This window comes from Pavona decussata, unplaced genomic scaffold (assembly GCF_977016875.1).
Source record: "Pavona decussata unplaced genomic scaffold, jaPavDecu1.1 SCAFFOLD_220, whole genome shotgun sequence".
Classification (NCBI taxonomy): Eukaryota; Metazoa; Cnidaria; class Anthozoa; order Scleractinia; family Agariciidae; genus Pavona; species Pavona decussata.
In genome coordinates, this window is record NW_028145625.1 from 271,416 (window position 1) to 292,500 (window position 21,085).

Here is a 21,085-nt window from a genome sequence, read left to right on the forward strand (position 1 = left end):
CAGTTAGAGAGGGAAAAAAAACATGAAACTAATTGTCGACGAAAGTTCCAGAAGTCCATTTTTGCCCCTAGATCTACCACAAAATATTTGAACTCGCTGGAAAAGGTACCCATCTAAATAAGAGACCATGACTTTACAGAGGGTACTTCCTACTACTCCAGAAACCAGAAAAAAATTATAACCTACACAAATTTCTCAACGTTCCCCAAAGCCACTAGTCATGTTCCATTATTCCGAGACAGGTGTTTAATTTATAGCCCCCAATAGGCGAAGAATGGCTGACGCTTTCGCAGCATCTTACAAGCTAAGGTCCGTGACATTTTGATTTCCTCCCCACCCCCACCCCAACCCGTCTGGATGTGCAACCGTTTCTGTAACGCAATCTCATTGTTTAATCACGGCGGAAGATCAACGGAACATAAACGATTTCTTGACGAGAATCTCCAGTTAAAAGCAGGATTTAAATGGTTGCTGAAAGAAGTTTTGGTCATTAAGAATACAAAGAAATATTTGATACCTTGCACACGGCAGCTTATGGGGCGGAAGGCAATTTTTCGGCCGATGGTTGTCCTGACGGACTTTGAAGAATTCAACACAGTTTAACGGCTGCGGTGTATTACAGTGATTTCGCACAACAAATCATCGAAAATGCGGCTGTATCCGACTGAAACTATAAATTGATATATTTTGAAATATCCAGTGCTCGATATTTCCCGAGGTAAGTGGAATTTATCATTATTTTCTTAGTAAATCGTTATTTTCATGTTGTTATGTTAATTACGAAGGCGGTGTTTGTTGACAAAAGTACAGTTAAAACTTCTTCTTCTATAATTTTCTCTTTTTAACTGCCCAAGAATTTTATTGCATATTCTTACAGATGAGACATTGCTCTTTAACTGGGATGCTGTTTTAGGATGCCAACTAATGTATCTTTAGCGATATTTTCCTTTAAACTCGGCCATTTTTTGGGCACTGGAAGAGTAGTTCAATAGGGAAGAAATTAAAAATTTTGTAAAAAAATCAGATGACGATCAAATTCCCAAAAAAGCTTCTCAACACAACAACAAACATTTGCTTGTCTGGAATAATGAGATTTTGTTCGGATTTGTAACGCTTTCTTTGTAAGGCAAATTCTTAAAAGTGTGGCCTAAAATGGCCGCTGAAAGCCCTTTCAGAGCGGTAAAACCAAGATGGTCGCATTACAGCTAAAATACGAATCGAACTGAGCTGAAAGTTATATTTATGTGAATCACTTATATAGACCATTCTTCTGAGAAAGTTTGAGGGATTTCATTTTTTCTCGTCCAAACGACGATAGTCGATATTTACAGAGGACGGCTCTTAAGATCCTTTGCTGATTTCTTGAAAACCTCTGCTGTGAAAACTGGAAACGCGACGCTTCCCAAACCAGTGAACTGTTCTTATAGGCCACAACGCAGACGTTTTCGATACGCCACTGTTTATCACAAGTATAAACCAGAACGGAGATCTCATAAAATCGATGTTTTAAGAGTTGGACTTACACTAGTTTGAAGACAGCGAAACCTTGGGAAGGCATTTCGCTAAAAACAACAACGGTCAGCTTCGTCACGCTGATGCTAGCATACCAAAGGGAAACCTTTACAGATGTCTATTCCAAAGTGATTTTAAAAATTGCCATGAACGCTTCGCTGATGTTGTGACTCTGCAGAGAATTCTATATCAATCAAACCTTGCACTAACCACAGAGAACATAGTAAACAACAGTCAAATGACTAATTTCTCTACCGCCTTAGTCGACACACAGTACCTTAACAATTCCTACCAGGGGCTTCCAACTTTCAAAAGCAAGTCGTTCAGTGACAGTGATCGCTCCATCATCAAGAAAACACTCGCAAAGAAGCTCGCTGATGGTGGTTTGACAATCAACGCCTTAAGGAATTTGTACGCGTCACAAGGACCGCGAGGAGTCGCCGCGCTGTAAGCAAATCCACCCTCTTCTTTTCAAAGGGGAATCTATCACTATATATCACTTTGCAGAAAATTGTCAACTTTGTCAGGTCAGAAGCAGAGATACCAGTGAATTGAAAGCATACGAACAAAACGCCTGCGAAACGACGTTGAATTCCTCACTGTGTTCTGTTATGAGCTTCCCGTGTAAAAAGAAAATCAACAAGCTCTATTACTCTTGTCGCATAAACACCGCAAAGTGAAAACAAATGTGTCTCGTAGGAAACATATTTTTGCGCACTTTCCAAATCCTGAAATTTTTGAAGTGAGGTCGTACGGCTAGATTTAGAGCCAGACAACTCTAAAGAGGTTTTATTTTCCAGGCCAGCTGACGAATCATTCTACAGTATTTGACACTTTTCGGGCATTTCATGTTTCATTTCTGACTCTCTATTGTATTAATTTTACTAACAAAAAGTCTTCAATAAAACTCTTTTCAGCGTTTTTCTTAAGTTCGATTTAAGGCCCTCTTTCACCTCAGAAAATGAAGTAAGCCACCTTAAACGGTAGGGGTTCTGGGCAAACTTAAATATTCGAAAATTCAAGATAAAACTAAAGGGAGGAAACACAATTATTCCAGACTGATACATGATCCGCCACGTACTGACAGTGATCTAAAAATAATGATTGATGGAGTTAAACACTTCAATCATAGCTTTAAAGATGAAGCACCTTTAACCTGGTATGCCAAATTCATATCCAGACATACTTACTGCAGAATTTGTTTACAATGAACTCAATTTATTTGGTTTGACTTCTCGAACTATTCTAGGATAACATGGAATCTTAAGTTGGCGTCTTAATTCATTGATCCGGCTTCACCCCTTACAAAATTAACTACATGATTATGAGAAAAATGCTCCCTTCATATTTCACATGAGAAAGTTCATAAATCAGAGACAAAGCTGTAGCGGCTGCAGTATGGCATCTTATTCCTCCTCTGAAGCCTAATGAGGAAAACAGCAAACGAAAAAAATTAAAATCAACAATACAACAGAAGAGAAGCATGCAAGAAACCCATGTTAAACACACACTGAAATTAACAAACTACGAGTATAAAATGATCACACACTTGTCATCTCGCTTGTTATATCAGTTTTTTGAGCCTATGGCAAGGATCTATAATATCCGTTTCTACAAAAATCGATTCAAGATTTCAAACTTGTGGTGTAAACTGAATATAAATGGTTATAATTATTATCCATCTTTGGTGTTAATGAATTAATCCATTATTGTTAGTTTTGAAAAGAAAAGACTTCTTTACAATGTAATTGTTCAAACTACGCTTTGTATTTATAAACATTTCATTTCAGTGGCATTTTTTTTTATAATAAAACAAACAACCCCCTACCCCCTTCCAGATTTCTAATCAGGGTAGCTCATTCAGCCACATCCGATGAAACATTCGATGACACAGTCCAACTGTGAAAGATGCTGTTTCATCAAAAAAAAAAAAAAAAATCCTAAATTTGCTTTATCAGCTTATTCCAGAACTGGTTTTATGAATCTGACGCCAACTCAATTAGAAAGAAAAAAAATAGACGTCATCTTCGCTTTTCCAAGGTCTCTTTCAGAATTTTAAAAGGGATTCATAGTACGCTAACACAGTTTGATTTGTTCCGATATCTTTAGCAGAAACAGGAGCCCATCCCTCCATTTCAGCCGGTCTTGTTTCGTTTTTTTCCGACGTTGCGAAAGTTTCAAATAGCTTTACACCAAAAAGAGTACTGTTGAATTCGAGATTCTTAGTCCATTTAGACCTTTGGAAAACGATTCATCGACAAGAACTGAACGTTTTTGCTACCCGAAAACATGCTGTAAATCCCATTATCGATACAACGATAACAAGAAACAAATGACAACGAACATTTATCCACGTGTATAAAGGAAATTGAGAAACAATGTTCTAAAATTCTTCCTAATGATCTTCTGTTTCGTTTGTTTAATTATGTGTTTTCTCTGACGCTTAATTTTTTAAAAATGCTTTGGAAGTTATAACACTGGTCACCTACCAAGATTTTCGACACAATGTTCATGTCTAAAGGCTTGATGACATCTGCCTTTTTTCCTCTTCTAATTCTTCTTCTGGAACATCTTTTCATCCTTCTGACACATCTTCTTGTCCTTCGTCTTGGCGGCCGGAGTTCAAAAGCCTCATCCGGGTCCATCAGAATGCATATCAAAAGTAGCAAAAAAGTCAACAGGATAAAGAGATGCTTTGAATCCATTTTTGAGTCTTACTTTGGAGAACGTGCCAAGCAGTTTAGTTCCTGGCAACTTGGATTGTGAAGGTGTTTTCGACGTGCGAATTTAATTGTTGGCCTAGCTTTGCCTAGTCACCAAATAGTTACTTCGACCTCACCGTTTTCTGATCTGCTGCATTCTTGTCACCCAATATTAAAAGATTTGCAGTTTCCCAATTTACCTGGGGAGGAGGAGGTCGACAACTGACACGTCTATCATACTGAGTATGCCAAACTCGAATGCCCTTGTTCATTTTTTCTCAATGATACGCTCAACGCATCAGCTGGTGTTTGCGGTCAATGCTCCAATGCGCCGATCTCAACCCACAGAAGAATTTTATACCGTCATGTTACTATCTGAAGTTTGCGGGGTATAAAAATATTACCATTATGTTACTGATGGAACATTCTGTTTAAGTTACGGCTTGAGAATGTGCAGATTTGTAAAAGTAAGTTAATTATAGATAATGTTTGAACCAATTCCAGTTTTGATGACATTTCTGAAAAAGATAGATAAATGAAAATGTTCCACACTTCTACCGGGGGTCCTAGTCCCAAAGCCTTCAAAATTTGTCGGAAACCGATGATAGTGTCCATTGCGTAAAATTGAGATGTTTCTTTGAAATAGTGTTCAAAAATTTAGTGACATTAGCTTGAGCTTTGAATAAAACCAATAGATCTTCTTTACTGTGTTTGATGCTAGTATAAATTGATAGATTAATAACCATCTTTGGTGTTAAGGTTACTCTATACTTTCAGAGGTGTTTTGAAAAGTGTCTCGCTTCCAAGCGATGTAACGCGTCTGGATTAAACTGTAGATACCTAAACCTTTATATCAACTTAAAGCTTATAAAACTGGCTAAAAAACTAAACGAAGAATTTTGAATGAAAATAAATTGTCAAAATTTTAGCGCTTTTTTCTCAAAGAATTTGCTCGTTTTCCTTCAAATTTGGATAGTAGCTAGTTTAACATATAAACAACAAAAACGTATCTGCGATTTTTTTCTTTTGAAATATTTTCTCTCTGAGAGCGATTTTAGTACGATTACTCCACATTTTTTTCATCCTATTTCGAAAATAGTCTATAACTTTTCATTGTGATTGAATATGGCAAAACGCAGACACGTTTTTTTAGAGCTTTGGGTCCGGAAACTGAAGAGCAAGTTAAATTAGCGAAAACAAAATTCGCTTTGACTTTGCAAAAGGTAATTCAGACGCTCGCATTTAGAGGTCGTGAAAAATTCGACAATTCATTTTATTTCAAAATTCTTGGTTTAGTTTGATAGCCAGCTCTATAAGCTTTAATTTGATATAGGGGTTTAGGTACTACAGTTTAAACTAGACGCGCTACATGGCTTAAACGCGAGACACCTTTGAAGGTATAGGGTAGCCTTAACGAATCTAGTAGCGTCAGTTCCTAACGACTACTCTACAATCTTGTTGACTACAGTTTTCCCTTTGTTTTTAGACTTTTCTACTCCGTGACTTTTTTTGTAGGAAACAAAATACTAATTCGTTCCAGTTTTCAACTTAGTGGTGTCCATTCGGCAACATCAATCGATGGCACAATGGCATTTTAAAGGATTCTTTTTAATAAAAAAAATTGAATACCGTTTAATATCTTCCGTCTGTTTTAAAATGACCATGTCTAAGGATTCCCGATTGAAGACTGTAAGCTTAGTGGTATAATAAAGGAAACCATCTCTCGCAAACGATCACCACAAACGGACAACCACGTTTAGTGTCGTCGATAAGCAAGGACGAGCTAAATGCTTGGACACTGATACAAATAACATGATTTTATTAATACAATCCCTTCACGTCTGGAGTAAGATTTAGTCCATTTACCAATTCCATTTATAGCCTATTCCAGAAAACACAAAACTCGCTAAAGCTAGAAATCGATTATTAAGGGCCGCACAGAAGATAATATTTAGCTGGAGAAGTGTTTCAGACGTCATTTTCTGTTTTTCAAGATATCTTTTAGGTCTTTAAAACGGATTCAGAGTACGGGAACACAGTTCTATCTGTTCCGATTTCCTTAGCTGAAAAATATAAGAAACAGAAGCCTACCTTCCAATTCGGCCGAACGAATTTCGCCTCTTGTCGATTTGAATCAAACTTCCCATGTGACAAATGTTTCAGATGGCTTTACTGACAAAAAAAATGTTCTTTTCTTCACAATTTAATTTCGATTATTAGGTCATTAAGGCGTTCCGGACAGATTTTCATCGACATTACATGAACGTTTGAGGTTACCGAAAGTTTTTTTTTTTTTTTATTTAACCATATTTTATTTTCGAAGTTTGCCCTAAGAGAAAAAAAAAAAAATCATCGAAAGGGCTCATTTCGAAATAACATTGAATTGAAAAATGAATATTAAATAATAATTAGTCAAAGCGGCAGCAAAATTAATAAAAAAATTCTCAGGAAAATGTCCGTTATTGAATTAGATTTGGCCCATGGAACTTAATTAAAAATCCGACTATGCGGCTCAAATATCACGTGATTTTGTCATGAAAAATACAACGGTATTTTCGAAATGAAGGATACTTAAACTGTTAAACTGTGTTTTTCTGATTTTACTCACGTCATCTTCGGTTTCGCGAGATACCTTTCCGAAAATTTAACATGCATTCATTGTACGCTTGCAAAGTTTAACTTGTTCCGATTTGTTTAGCTGCACATTTTAGAAACAGAAGACCTTCCTCTCAATTTAGCCGGCCTAGTCTCGCTTTCTGCACGACACGGGTCATTTTTTGGTGTTACGAAAAGTTTCAAATGGCTTTCACGCCTTTAAAAAAAAGATTTTCACAAACATGCGGCTGAACGTTTGCGCATCTCGAAAACATGTTGTAAATCGCTTAAGCAATAAAATGATAACGATAAGCAAATGACAACGTAATAAAACTGGTCCCCTACCAAGAATGTCGACACATGGTTTTTGTCTGAAGGCTTGATTTCATCTGCTTTTGGCTACTAACAGATGGATTTAAACACTTCAATCGAAGCTTTAAAGATTAAGCACCTTAAACCTGGCATGTAGTATCCATTAGGAATACCATTTGTTAGGAAAGCAAGGGTACATGGACCTAGAAGATATAACTGATTTTATTTGTTTTCACTGGAACAATTTTTAGTAATGAGAAAGTTTTGGATCAAATTCACTTTCTCGACACATGATATTATTTTTCTTCTTTCGTGAGATCAACAAGTGAAACTGATGATTAACTGCGAAAACCTATAGGACTGTGAAAAATTGCAGTTATGGAAGGCTTGTTATCCTCAAGAAAATGGTTAGAATAAATTAAGTAAAGTTGAAGCCATGCTGATCAATCAAACACGAGAAAGAGTCGTTTTCGTCCGATTTCCACCGACACACCTAAAAATGGGTTGAAAAAAACGAGGCGCAGTCGACTTTTTTAAACCATCTTTGAGGTGTTTGGAAATCGTATGTAACGCTCTTTCGACTGTTTGATATAGCCTCTCAAACAATTTATGTTTTTTTTTTTTTTTTTACCAAATGATTATATTTTTAAACCATCTTAAGGGCAGTGGTTTCTCTTTGTGAATTATTGTTGAGAGCTACTGTATAATGTAGCTTTTTCTGAAGAGTAACACAGGGAAGTACCGTTTAATAGCCTCCATTTGAATAAGCACACATTATGATTTGTATCCAAATAGGATTACAAACAAACGCCATATGGGAGAATACAACTGAAAAAGGTTCATACAAATAAAATTCACCCACAGATCGTGCGTGAAAAATTATAAAGGCAAAAAATATACTCGACGAATAAAACCTATATATATATATATATACTAACAAAGTTGGTGTATATTGGTCAGCACAGAAAAAAAAGTATACAGTACATTGAAAGAGTATATCCAAATAGAACAAGAAGTTAAACAGTTGCTCTAGAAACTGAAGTTACATGGCATTTCACCGGTTATGGGCAAAACGCGTTCACATATTAGTGCGTGATTAATTTAACTCATTTGCAACTGGTGATATTACAAAGAAAATCTACATATGTTGTACTAAATATCTGTAAAAATGTATCTTGTTTATAAGAGGTCTTCACTAAAGGCGAAAATCCCGTTTATCAAAGCCATTTCTATGGTGAAACCAGCGAGTGCCATGTGCTGTAGTACAAAGGAATATTGGCAAGCAGTACCTCAAAAAAGTTTTGGAAACTGTAGATATTACGCCTGGGTTCATCGTGGACAGGCACATTAAGAAAATGGACTACGAAAGAAAGCTAGACAAAGTCCGCAAACAAATGACAGCTTTTAAAAGAAGAAAGAGACAACTCGCCGAAATCCGCTCGAGTACTTTTAGAACTTAGAGGGGGAACTGTTTATGAATCTGGAAGTACTCTATCTTTCAAACCATAAGTTTTAAATGCATGTAACTACATTTCAAAAGCAGAACTGGGCCACATTGAAAATCGTGTCCCTCCATTTCGCAGCACGCCCCGTCCCCCCCCCCCCCACCCCCCCAAAAATGAAAAGTTTAATGCAAATTTCACATACACTTTTGTGATATTTGGTACAAAAACAAATTGTGGTGGGAAGCAAGCGGAGCACGTGGAATTAGCAGCAATTTTCCACAACACTGGTGGAGCGTTTACAAAATTTATCTTGCCAAAGTTTGACTTCAATGAACATGCAAGCAGCGTTAACAGATTCCACATAACAGCATTTGGCAATGAACGTATTTTATACAGTCATGACAACCAACTAGAGCCAGAGTATCTGATTGAATGTTTAAGATCCTTTGCATATTTCTTGAAAACCTCTGCTGTTAAAACTGGAAACGTGACACTTCTCAAACCAATGAAAACTGTTCTTATAGGCCAAATTGCAAACGTTTTCGATACGCCACTGCTGATATGAACTATAAACCAGAACGGAGATAACATAAAATGTTTCAAGGGTTGGACTTGCACTAGTTTGCAGACAGCCAAACCTTAGTAAGGCATCATCACCAAAAAAAAAAAAAACGTCAGCTTCGCCACGCTGATGGTAGCATATCAAAGGGAAACCTTCGCGACATTTACAGATGTCTATTCCAAAGTGATTTTGAAACTTCCCATAAAGGTTTTGCTCATGTTGTGGCTCTGCGTAAAATTCTATTTCAATCAAACCTTGCACTAACCACAGAGAACATGATAAACAACAGTCAAACGATTAATTTCTCTACTGCCTTTGTCGACACACAGTACCTTGACAGTTCCTATGATAGGCTTCTGACCTTCAAAAACAAGTCGTTCGGTGATAGCGGTCGCTCCATCATCAAGAAAACACTCGCAAAGAAGCTCGCTGATGCTGGTTTGACACTCGACGCCTAAAAAAAGAGGGACAAAGTGCTCTATCACTTTGCAGTAAAATTGTCAACTTTCTCAGATCAGGTACAGAGATGCCGGTGAATTGAAAGCATACTAACAAAACGCCTGCGAAACGACGTTGAATTCTTCACCGTGCTCTGTGATGAGCTGCTTGTCTAAGAAAAAGTCAACAAGGTCCATTACTCTTGTCGCATAAACACTGCCAAGTGAAAACAAATGTGTCTCGTAGGAAACATAATTTTGCACACGTTCCAAATCCTGAAATTTTGAAGTGAGGTCGAAGTACGGCTAGATTTAGAGCCCGACAACTCTTAAAGGTTTTGTTTTCCAGGTCAGCGCTAAAGAATTATTTTACTTTTATATGACACTTTTTAGGCGTTACAAATTTCATTTCTGACTCAGAATTATCTCTATTTTATTTAATTTACTAAAAAATAATTAAACAATAAAACTCTTTTCAGCCTTTTTTTTTCTGAAGTTCGATTAAAGGCTTTCTTTCACCTCAGAAAATGAAGTAAGCCACCGTAAAGGACAGAGTTTGTTCACAATGAACTCATTTTATTAGAAGAATTAACTTTTGGTTGGACTTCTAGAAGTATTCTAGGAATCCATGGAATCTTAAGTTGGCGTTCTTAATTCATTGATCCGGCTTCACCCCCTACAAAATTAAAAATAAGCTTGCACTCTTTCACTAACTACAGGATTATGAGAAAAATGCTCCCTTGATATTTCACATGAGAAAGTTCATAAATCAGAGAAAAAACTTTAACGTCTAAAGTGTAGCATCTTATTCCTCCTCTGAAGCCTAACAAGGAAAACAGCAAACGAAATAAATTAAAATCGGCATCAATACAAAAGAGAGAAGCATGCAAGAAACCCACACTGTAATAACCAAATACGAGTAATAAAATGATCACACGCCTGTCATCTCGTTTGTTACATTAGTTTTGTGAGCCTATTTCAAGGATCTATAATATCCGTTTCCAAAAAAATCAACACAAGATTTCAAGCAGTTTAGTTCCCAGTCTTTGAAACTTGTGGCTGCTAAACTGAATATAAATGGTTATATTATCCACCTTTGGTGTTAATTAATTAATCCACCATTGTTAGTTTCCAAAAAACGAGACTTCTCTACAATCTAATTGCTAAAGTTACGCTCTGTATTTATAAACTTTTCATTTTAGTGACATATTTTTTTTTATAATAAAACAAACAACCCCCTACCCCGTTAAAAATAACTCCCTCCAGATTTCTCATCAGGGTAGCTCATTCAGCTACATCCGCTCCATGCCGGACAAAGACCAAATATCAAAGATGCTGTGTCATAAAAAGAAAATCCTAAATATAGGTTAACATTTGCATCGAAGCGATTTTTTCTGCTGCAATTTGAATCTGTTTATGAAATAACGATTGAAGACTGTAAGCGCAGCGTTTTATGTTGAATCTCAATTGTGGGAAATCGTTTCTCGCCAACGATCACTACAAAAGGACAACCGCGCTGAGGGTTTCCAAGAAGCAATGTCGTGTTTCGGTCGTGCAACGACCATCTTCAGTTGAAAGAAGAATTAATTTAAAGTTACATTTTAAATTATAATGTAATGCTGAACAAAGATAAATAACAAACGTGCAATAAAATATGAAATCTAACAAAATAACCAAAGGTTACAAAAGAGTGTACAATAGAACATGTTGATTAGAACGAGAAAGTTAAATTAACGTGGTATAGTTGTTGTCTAGAAGATTAACTGTGCAAGCCGTAATTTTTGCTATGTAGGCGTAACCAGCCGACACCTCTCGACACGCATTCGCGAACACCTAAACAGGGACAGGACCTCACATATCTTTCAACACCTTCAACAATCCAAGGTTGCCGCAATTCCTGCTCTATTGAATGTTTTAAAGTTATAGACCATGTGAGCACAAAATTCCAGGTCAAGATAAAGGAAGCCTTACACATCTCCTGCGAGCAACCTTCTTTATACAAGCAGCTATACCACGTTAATTTAACTCTCTAATTCTAATCAACCCCTCTTTTGTTGCCTTTAGCTATTTTGTTAGATTCCATATTTTATTGCACGTTTGTTTTTTATCTTTGTTCAGCATTACATAATAAATTCAAATGTAGCTTCAAATTAATTCTACTTTCAACTGAAGATGGCCCTTGCACGACCGAAACATGTCTCGTAAACTCAAATGTGCCGTTATTCTTACAAAAAAAGAAATTCAGACGTTATCTTCGGTTTCCGACCGGTCTCTTTCAGAATTTTAAAAGGGATTCGTAATACGCTAACACAGTTTGATTTGTTCCGGTTTGTTTAGTTTGAGCTGCACGCATGCGTTTTCCGAGAACATGCTGCATATCCCTTTATGGATATAATGGTGACAAGGAACATTTGTCAACATGTATAAAGAAAAGAAGTTCTGAAATACTTCAAAATGATCCTATCTTTCGTTTGTTTTACTCTGTATGTTCTCTGAATGCTTAATGATTTTAATGATTTTTGGAATTTATAACACTGTTCACCTACCAAGATTGTCGACACATGGTTCATGTCTAAAGGCTTGATGGCATCTGCCTTTTTTCCTTTCTTAATTCTTCTTCTGGAACACTTTTTCATCCTTCTGACGCATCTTCGTCTCTTGCTTCTTGGCGGCCGGAGTTCAAAAGCCTCCTCCTGGTCCATTAGAAAGCACATCACAAGCAGCAATAAAGCCAACAGGATAGATAGACGCTTTGAATCTATTCTTGAGTCTTACTTTGGAGAAAGTGCTAAGCAGTTTAGTTCCGGGTAGCTCCGAATCTGAAGTTGTGCCCGACGTGCGAATTAAATTGTTGCCTAACTTTGCCTGGCTCACCAAATAATTACTTCGACCTCACCGCTTTCTGAATGATCTGCTGCATTCTTGTCACCCAATATTAACGGATTGTAAAATTTCCCAATTTGCCTGTGGAGGAAGAGGTCAACAACTGACATGTCTATCATACTGAGTATGCCAAATCGAATGTCCATTCTCATTTTTCCTCCGTAATACACTCAACGCATCAGCAGGTGTTTGCGGTCAATGCTCCAATGCGCCGATCTTAACCTACAGAAGAATTTTATACCGTCATGAGACTATCTGAAGTTTGCGGTGTATAAAAATATTACTATTATGTTTTTCATGGAAAATTAAATTCTGTTTAAGTTACAGCTTAATAATATGCAGATTTGTAAAAGGAAGTTGATTATAGATAATTTTTGAACCAATTCCAGTTTTGATGACATTTCTGAAAAAGATAGAGAAATAAAAACTTTCCACACTCATACCGGGGGTTCTAGTCCCAAAGCCTTTAAAATTTGTCGGAAACCGATGATGATGTCCATTTCGTAAAATTGAGATGTTTCTTTGAAATAGTGTTCTAAAATTTAGTGACATGAGCTTGAGCTTTGAATAAAACCAAAAGATCTTCTTTACTGTGTTTGAAATTTGTGGTGCTAGTACAAATTGATAGAATAAAAGCCATCTTTGGTGTTAAGGTTACCCTATACCTTCAGAGTTGTCTTCAGTTGTGTCTCGCTTCCAAGCGATTTAGCGCGCCTGGTTTAAACTGCAGATACCTGTACCTCTATATCAAATTAAAGCTTATAGAGCTGGCTATCAAACTAAACCAAGAATTGTGAATGAAAATGAACTGCCGAGGTTTTAGCGCACTTGGAGGAGCCACTTCAAAGAGCTAAAACTCAAAAGGAATTTGTTCGTTTTCCTTCAAATTTGGACAGTAGCTAGTTTAACATATAAACAACAAAATCGTGTCTGCGAATTTTTTTTTTTTTAAATATTTTTTCTCCGAGAGCGATTTTTGTACGATCACTCCACATTTTTTTCATCCTATTTCGAAAGTGGTCTATAACTTTTCATTGCGATTGAATATGGCAAAACGCAGACACGTTTTTGTTTTAGCGCTTTGGGTCCGGAAACTGAGGAGCAAATTAAATTAGCTAAAAACAAAATTCGCTTTGACTTTGAAAAAGGTAATTCGGACGCTCTCATTTAGCGCTACATCGCTTAAACGCGAGACACCTTTGAAGGTATAGGGTAACCTTAACGAATCTAGTAGGGTCAGTTCCTAACGACTACTCTACAATCTTATTGACTACAGGTTTCCCTTTGTTTCTAAACTTTTGTACTCCGTGACTTTCTTTGTAGGAAACAAAATACTAATTCGTTCCAGATCTCAACTTAGGAGAGTCCATTCGGCAACATCAATCGATGACACAATGCCATTTTAAAGGACCCTTTTCAATTAAAAAAAAAGACTGAATACAGTTTAATATTTCCGTCTGAGCAATGGCAATTTTTTGTCTTAAAATGACCATGTCTATGGATTCCCAATTGAAGACTGTAAGCTTTATGGTATAATAAAGAAAACCATGTCTCGCTGAAAATTCTAGAAACAGAAGCCCACCTTCCAATTCGACCTTCACAACCTTGATCTCTTTTACATCTTTTTCCAACAATGTTATGGTCACTGTTATGATTGTTTTTTTGTTTTTTTTTTTGTCACGGGACATAATGATAGGGCAGTACTCTCAAGGCGGCCTGAAAATGGTTTGTCAAATGTTTTTTTTTTTTTTTTTTTTAACATAAAAGTGACCATAAAATTGTTGCAAAAAGATGTAAAAGATATCAAGGATACGAAGATCGATTAATGTCTAACATACCATGACGTTTTCCCATGCCGTTTCGTGTCTTCGGGATAAATACTTGTTCAAAAAAAAAAAGAAGTTTTTTTTTAATCATAGTAATATGATTTAAAAAAATTTGAGCAAGTATTTATCCCGCAGACACCAAAGGGCATGGGAAAATCTCATGGAATATTGGACGTCAATCGACCTTCGTATCATCGATATATTTTACATCTTTTTGCCATAATTTTATGGTCACTTTCATTTTTTTTTTAGGTCACGGAACATAATGATAGGGCAGTACTCTCAAAGCGGACTGAGAATGGTAGACATACAATGTTTTAACAAAACACTTAAGAACATGTGGGTCTTTAAATACCCTGATGAGTGATTAAAAAGATGATTTTTCTTAAACTTTTTGATCAAGTATTTATCCTGCCGACACGAAAGGGCATGGGAAAATGTCAAAAAATATTAAACATCAATCGATCTTCGCATCCTTGATCTCTTTTACATCTTTTGGCAACAGTATTATGGTCACTGTAATGATTTTTTTTTCGTTACGGGACATAATGATAGGGCAGTACTTTTAAGGCGGCCTGAAAATGGTTATTAAATGTTTTTTGTTTTTTTTTTTTAACATAAAAGTGACCATAAATTGTTGCAAAAAGATGTAAATGATATCAAGGATACAAATGTCGATAATTGTCCAATTTTCCATGACATTTTCCAATGTTCTTTCGTGTCTTCTGATAAATACTTGTTCAAAAAAAGTTTTTGTTTTTAATCATAATAATATGATTTTAAAAAAAAACCTTTTTTTGACCAAGTATTTATCCCGCAGACACCAAAGGGCATGGGAAAATGTCATGGAAAATTGGACAATTATCGACATTTGTATCCTTGATATCATTTACATCTTTTTGCAACAATTTTATGGTCACTTATATGTTGTTTTTTTTTTTACGTCACGGGACATAATGATAGAGCAGTAATCTCAAGGTGGCCTAAGAATGGTAAACACAACACTCTTTTAACAAAACACTTAAGAATATGTGGGACTTTAAATATCCTGATGAGTGATTAAACAGATTATTTTTTTAACTTTTTGAACAAGTATTTATCGCGCCGACACGAAAGGGCAAGGGAAAATGTCAAGGAATATTGGACATCAATCGACCTTCAAATCTTTGATATATTTTACATCTTTTTGCAAAAATATCATGGTCACTTTTATGATTGTTTTTTTTTTTTCGTCACGGGACACAATGATAGGGCAGTACTCTCAAGGTCGCCTGAAAATGGTAGACATACAATCATTTAACAAAGTACTTAAAACTATGTGGGTCATTAAATATTCTGACGAGTCAAACTTAGCAAATGGAAACTTGTTTTCGACAATGATACTGTTGTTTTCAAAGGCAATCAGTTGAAAAAGAAAATCTATCCAAAATTCAAGAAGGAGTATCTGGTGTCTTTATAAAGGAAATTTTGCAAATTTTGTCTTAAACCAGCTATGAAGACAACCAAAATTATATCGAACACTTCCTCTCATTGAGCTTGTGGCATAATTCTCTAATACGATTTGAAAACAGGCCTGTGTACTATAAAGAATGGCATGTTAAAGGGATAGTAAAGGTTTCACATCTAATGAAAGATATTAAGGCAATTAGACACTTTTTTCTGGCAAAATATGCCGAATGCTGTGACGATTAAAAGGATGATTTTTTTTAACTTTTTGAACAAGTATTTATACCGTAGACACGAAAGAGCATGGGAAAATGTCAAGGAATATTGGACATTAATCGACCTTCATATCCTTGATGTCTTTTACAGCTTTTTGCAATAATTTTATGGTCACTTTTATGTTTTTTTACGTCACGGAGCATAATGATAGGGGACTACTTTCAAGGCGGCCTGAGAATGATCGACATCAAGAGAAAATGAGGGGACAGAGAGGGAGGCTCCCAGACCACGCCTAGGGATATGTCGATTCCACTAAAGTTATAAATAGTTTTAGACGGAAAAGGAAGTCTGTTTTCCGAGACGTTTGCACCAAGGCTAACCTCGATCTGATGTATTTAGTCAAAGCAAAATAACGGCGGACAGCGTTGAGATAAGTTTTGTCAATGAAAGCGACTTCCGAAAAGAAGGGAAATGATATTTCTGGAGCGAGAATTCACAATGGGAAATATGATCCACAATTTCTTTAGATTCAAACGACTCGCTGGCGGGCATATCAGATTTTAGCGAAGAAATTGAGTCCGAAACGGGCAGCGATTCAGGTGATATTTCTTCGCATGATTGTAGCAAAAGCGACACGGACAGTGATTATGTTGGGGAACCCTCGACATCAGCAGGCAGTAGGAGAGGAAAGAAGTCTACAAATAAGAAACAAAAAGGAAAAGAGTGCTCTGGTGGCAAACAGGGGAGGAGTGCTCGGGTTGCCAAAAGTAAAAGTGCCAATTCGAGCAATAGGCCGAACAAAAAAGCCAGAATTGAAGATCACAGCGTGGAAAGAAAAAACCAAAGACGCTCACCAGGAACGAACTGGATGATCTCGGTAAAAGGCTAGAAGGCAAACGTCCAATGTGTTGGAAATTTGTGTCAGAAAAACTCGCAAAGCAGTACATTATGAAGCATTACAAAACACATCGTCAGTTTATTGAGGAATTTCTTGATGATTGCTACAATGAACTTCGTGATCTAGTACACCATTTGTTTTCATATTACGTACAACTCGTTTCATAATTGCAAAGGCCGTTAAAAAAGACAGAAAGGCTCACTTGTCATTGCGCTTGATGAAAAGTTTGAACAGCTACCTGGATAGTTCATCCAATAATTCAAAGGTATGCAATGCAGTGTTCCACGATTTGGAAAATGAATATTTATCGACTTATCGAGTACGATTCGAGCAGTCACAGGTATTTTGCATTCCCTAGTTTATGATTTTGCACAAACAGAGTCTTACAATTTTTCTTAGCCGCTTGATATTCACCAGGATATTACACCTGAGGATGATGTCGCCTTATATCGAATGTCTGGTGCAGCTCTTTGCCAAATGATAAAACTGAGAAAAGATGCTTTATCAGAAAAGAAAGGAAAAAGAAAAACAACACCTGAAAGTAGAAGCCAAATGGAAATGGAGCTCGATTTTCTCATTAAGCTGAAAGAAACAGACAAAAGCCATGTTCCAGAGGCTCTCAATATTCTTGACGAACGTCATTTGACCTTTGTCAAAAAAGAATTTCTTAACTTTGTAAGAGAGGCAGATTTGAATATCAGAGAATATGTGAATGAGCGAAGCTTAAAGAAACACAAGAGTAACTTTTTGGAAGTTGTACGCTTGTGTTTACAATGATGAACAATTGTGGAAATCATTCAAATGGTCAGCAGAGAAGTGTGGAGCATCAACTAAGGATGTCAAGTCTAATGTTATTGATAAGGTGTACAGTGATATGCTTCATAGACTGTGCAACACCGGAACAAAGGAATTCTTCAGAGGGAAATTTGAAAAGGACTTGGCCACAAGTTGTAGAAACTGACCAATCCCCGAGAGATAATCTCAAAACATTTAGCGTTGCTAAAAAGAGATAGGATATACCTGTATATTTTGTCTAGAGAGGAAGTTTCAGTTATGCATACATGTAGAAAAGTCATCGGCTTTCTTCTTGGGTCAACTCCTAGTAAACCACAGGCCACCTATTGGTGGAGGGTGAATCTTACGAGAGGAATTCCCCTGGATTCCATTTTCCAGTACACACAGTTATTGAAAATTTAACTCAATCAGTCCTGTAAATTTATCTTGTACCCTTGTAATCCTCCGATGAAGTTTTGAATTGTCCTACCCTTACAAACCCCTTATGTATGTTTATTAACATGTTCCCGTGGTTCCCAAGCTCATTAACATATTCCTTTGTTTCCCAAGCACCAATCCTAAGAGGAACCTGCCTGCAGGTGATGTGCATAATTGACCTTTTAAGCCCTATGGTGGAGACAAAAATTCCCCATAACCCTTTAAGCCCCCAATAGTGATCAGCCTCTTATTTCTCCTTACAATATCATTACATAATCTGACATACAAGTCATGAGAATAAAGGAAATGATCACCAAAGATAAATTGTGTTGATGTTTTTTACAACTTCTCCTAACTTGTCTTAAAAAAAATAAACAAGGGAGATTAAAGGCTTAATTGTCTCCATGCATTTCATATGTTACTAGACAGGATAAAATATTCACGACAAATCCCCAAACTTCACGACTTCACAACAAATTCCCAAATGGTTATCATTTTGGTCAATTTGCATGACTTGTTTGGTGGATTATGTATTGGTTAAGAAAGGAAACTTGATTTTGATCCGTCTTGGGATTCAAAGACCCAAGGAAATATCTCAAACAAGCAATTTTACTTGTTTTCAGTTGTTTTGTTACATTGTAGAAGGTCAAGGTTTATTACCTTCTAATCATACATGTACATAATTTATATATTAAGTTGTGGAATATTTTCATTTTGTATGCATGTACTCAACTCCTTTCTTAACTGTTGTTCAATAAAAATCTATCTAAATCAGATTTTGCACTTTATTCCTGTTCTACAGTACATCTATTACAACATTGGAGTATTTTGTACATTAAAATATCGGGTCTATGGATGGGGAATTAAAAGGGATACAGTGAACATCAACCATTGAAAAAACTCTTTATTTAGTAAATCATGAAAAGTTTTTGGACATCATGTGTATATGGTATAAAGTAGCATTCCTTACAGTGACAAGTGTAAGCTAGTAATCTATTATTTGCTACTTTCACATACTAAAACAAGCCTAGAATTTTTGATCCCTCCTTATCAATAAACTTAAACTTTATGGTACTTGACCTCTTCACTGTTATTGCAGAGACCCTATCATTTAAAATAATAGTCACAATACCATACTTGTAAAAGCAAAGACTGTAATTACATGTACATACATGTACTAGCCTGCGTAAGGCTGGCGGTATTGTCAGCGCGCGCGAAAGAAAGTTTTGGCAGTGAAGCCGCTAGAAACTTCTCCAGGCCCTTAATATGTATTTCGGAGATGATTGACGCCTTCCGCACAGGTATTCTACCGAGACTGTCAGCCGTTGGGTTCCCTAGTCATGTTAATGTATGTTGATGGACACATCAACTTCCATATCTGTTAGCTACCAAGAACAAAAAATACTACATGGGCTCTCTACCTTTTTTAAAAATAAATATTTCTTTTCGACACTATTTCTTATGGGGTTGAGATTCATGTCGGTAAACGTTCAACCAAATAAAATCAAGCGTTCTGCCAATAAGCAGTGAAATTACGTAACAAAAAAGGGCCACTACGAGCAGGGAGCTTTCAACTTTCAGCAAAACATGCATTGACAGCGATGTGTTCTTTAACGTGATAAAATGTCTTCCCAGTGGATCTGTGTTCTTAAACTATCTTCTGTATTCTTCACAATTTTCTCCTTAGATTTCACGTCCTTTTGCCTCCGTCTTTTTTTTTTTTTTTTGGTCATCTTGAAGAATTTTAATCCTGATCACTGCTAAAACAAAACAAAACAAAATGAAAAGAAACAGTCGCACAACCGCACTGCTCACGTAGCAAAGCAGACACATTACAACGGGTTTTACTTTTGTTTGTAAATTTTCTTGCATATGCGCAGAGAAATGCCCTTTTGGTTATGGAGACGAGTCTGTAGAGTATCTGTACAAGCCTGCGCGCAACGAGACCAAGGAGGCAAGTATGGCTACAGCAGAAGAAACGTTACTAGTTCCGCAGAATTATGTCGAGGCGGAGGAATTAGTAAACAAGCTGACCATCGACGATTTGGGAGCTCTCTGTTACCCGTTCGGATTACTACAAGATCGAACGAAAGCAAGTCTTACAGGGCGACTTTTGGAGCTTTACATCTAGTGCGATAAGGTCTCGAGCATAAGAACGAGCATAACATAGATACGATATCGTATCTCTGTTATGCTCGTTCTTCCCTTACCATAAAGCTTCTGATTTAGACGAATCAGTTGAGTGTCCACCACATTCCTCAAACAAGTTGAGCACCTCGAGCAGTTTCCCAAGGGAGAACCTATCTTTACACAAGGTGGTTGTGTCATCCGCGTACTGAGACTTCTTTGTTACCTACCTGGATCCCTGTTATATCAGAACGAGACCTTATCGCACTAGACAATGCTTTAACAGCTAGTACGAAATGTAGGCCGGATAACGGGCAGCCTTGCCTAACTCCTCGCTCAAGTGTAAAAGGTCTGGAGGCGTAGACATTATTTATAGTGCAGCTGGAAATTTTGTTATAAAATGTTCTCACCCACGCCTTGAAATCGTGTCCGAAATTAAAGGCATTTAAGGCCTTCTCTAGATACCCCCACTCTAAGTTGTCGAAAGCCTTTTTTGAAATCTATAAACAGGGCAATACCTTCTAAATTTTGATCTGCCGTGTACTAATGGAGAATGTCTGATATGAGCCGAATATTTTCACCAATGAATCTGCCTTGTAAACATCCAGTTTGTGCATTATTAATAATGTTTGGAAGGACCTTCTTTAGACGCACTGCTAAGGTTTTTGTAGCGATCTTGTAATCGGTATTTAACGGCGGTATAGGGCTCCAGTTTTTGAAAAGCAGTAGATTTTTACCTTTCTTGGGAATTAGGGGTATGATGCCTGTCTCTGTGATATAGATAACTCGCCTTTTTGAAAAGCGTAGTTGAGGCTAGCTACCATAGTTTTGCCTAATATATTCCAAAAAAATGTAAAATGCTACTGTCAAACCGTCTGTTCCAGGTGTTTTTTTTTTATTTTTTTTATTTTT

At 36.7% G+C, this 21,085-nt stretch overlaps 1 protein-coding gene and 2 long non-coding RNA genes across 4 annotated transcripts in view; 1 reads left to right on the forward strand and 2 right to left on the reverse strand.

The window, feature by feature from the left end:
- Positions 1 to 21,085, forward strand: part of LOC146459316 (uncharacterized) — a 329,226-nt gene that overhangs the window by 10,117 nt on the left and 298,024 nt on the right. The window lies entirely within an intron of this gene.
- On the reverse strand, positions 1,625 to 7,329 carry LOC146459318 (uncharacterized). The gene is made up of 2 exons (XR_014857981.1): positions 4,002 to 7,329; positions 1,625 to 2,936 (listed from the first exon to the last, which is right to left on the reverse strand). It is a non-coding gene; the product is annotated as an uncharacterized LOC146459318 (long non-coding RNA).
- LOC146459319 (uncharacterized) lies at positions 8,731 to 13,016 on the reverse strand. 2 transcript variants are annotated; one of them, XR_014857973.1, is made up of 2 exons: positions 12,112 to 13,016; positions 8,731 to 9,582 (listed from the first exon to the last, which is right to left on the reverse strand). It is a non-coding gene; the product is annotated as an uncharacterized LOC146459319 (long non-coding RNA). The 2 variants fall into 2 exon arrangements; XR_014857974.1 differs by lacking the exon at positions 8,731 to 9,582 and adding an exon at positions 10,121 to 10,388 and having other exon boundaries at positions 12,112 to 13,013.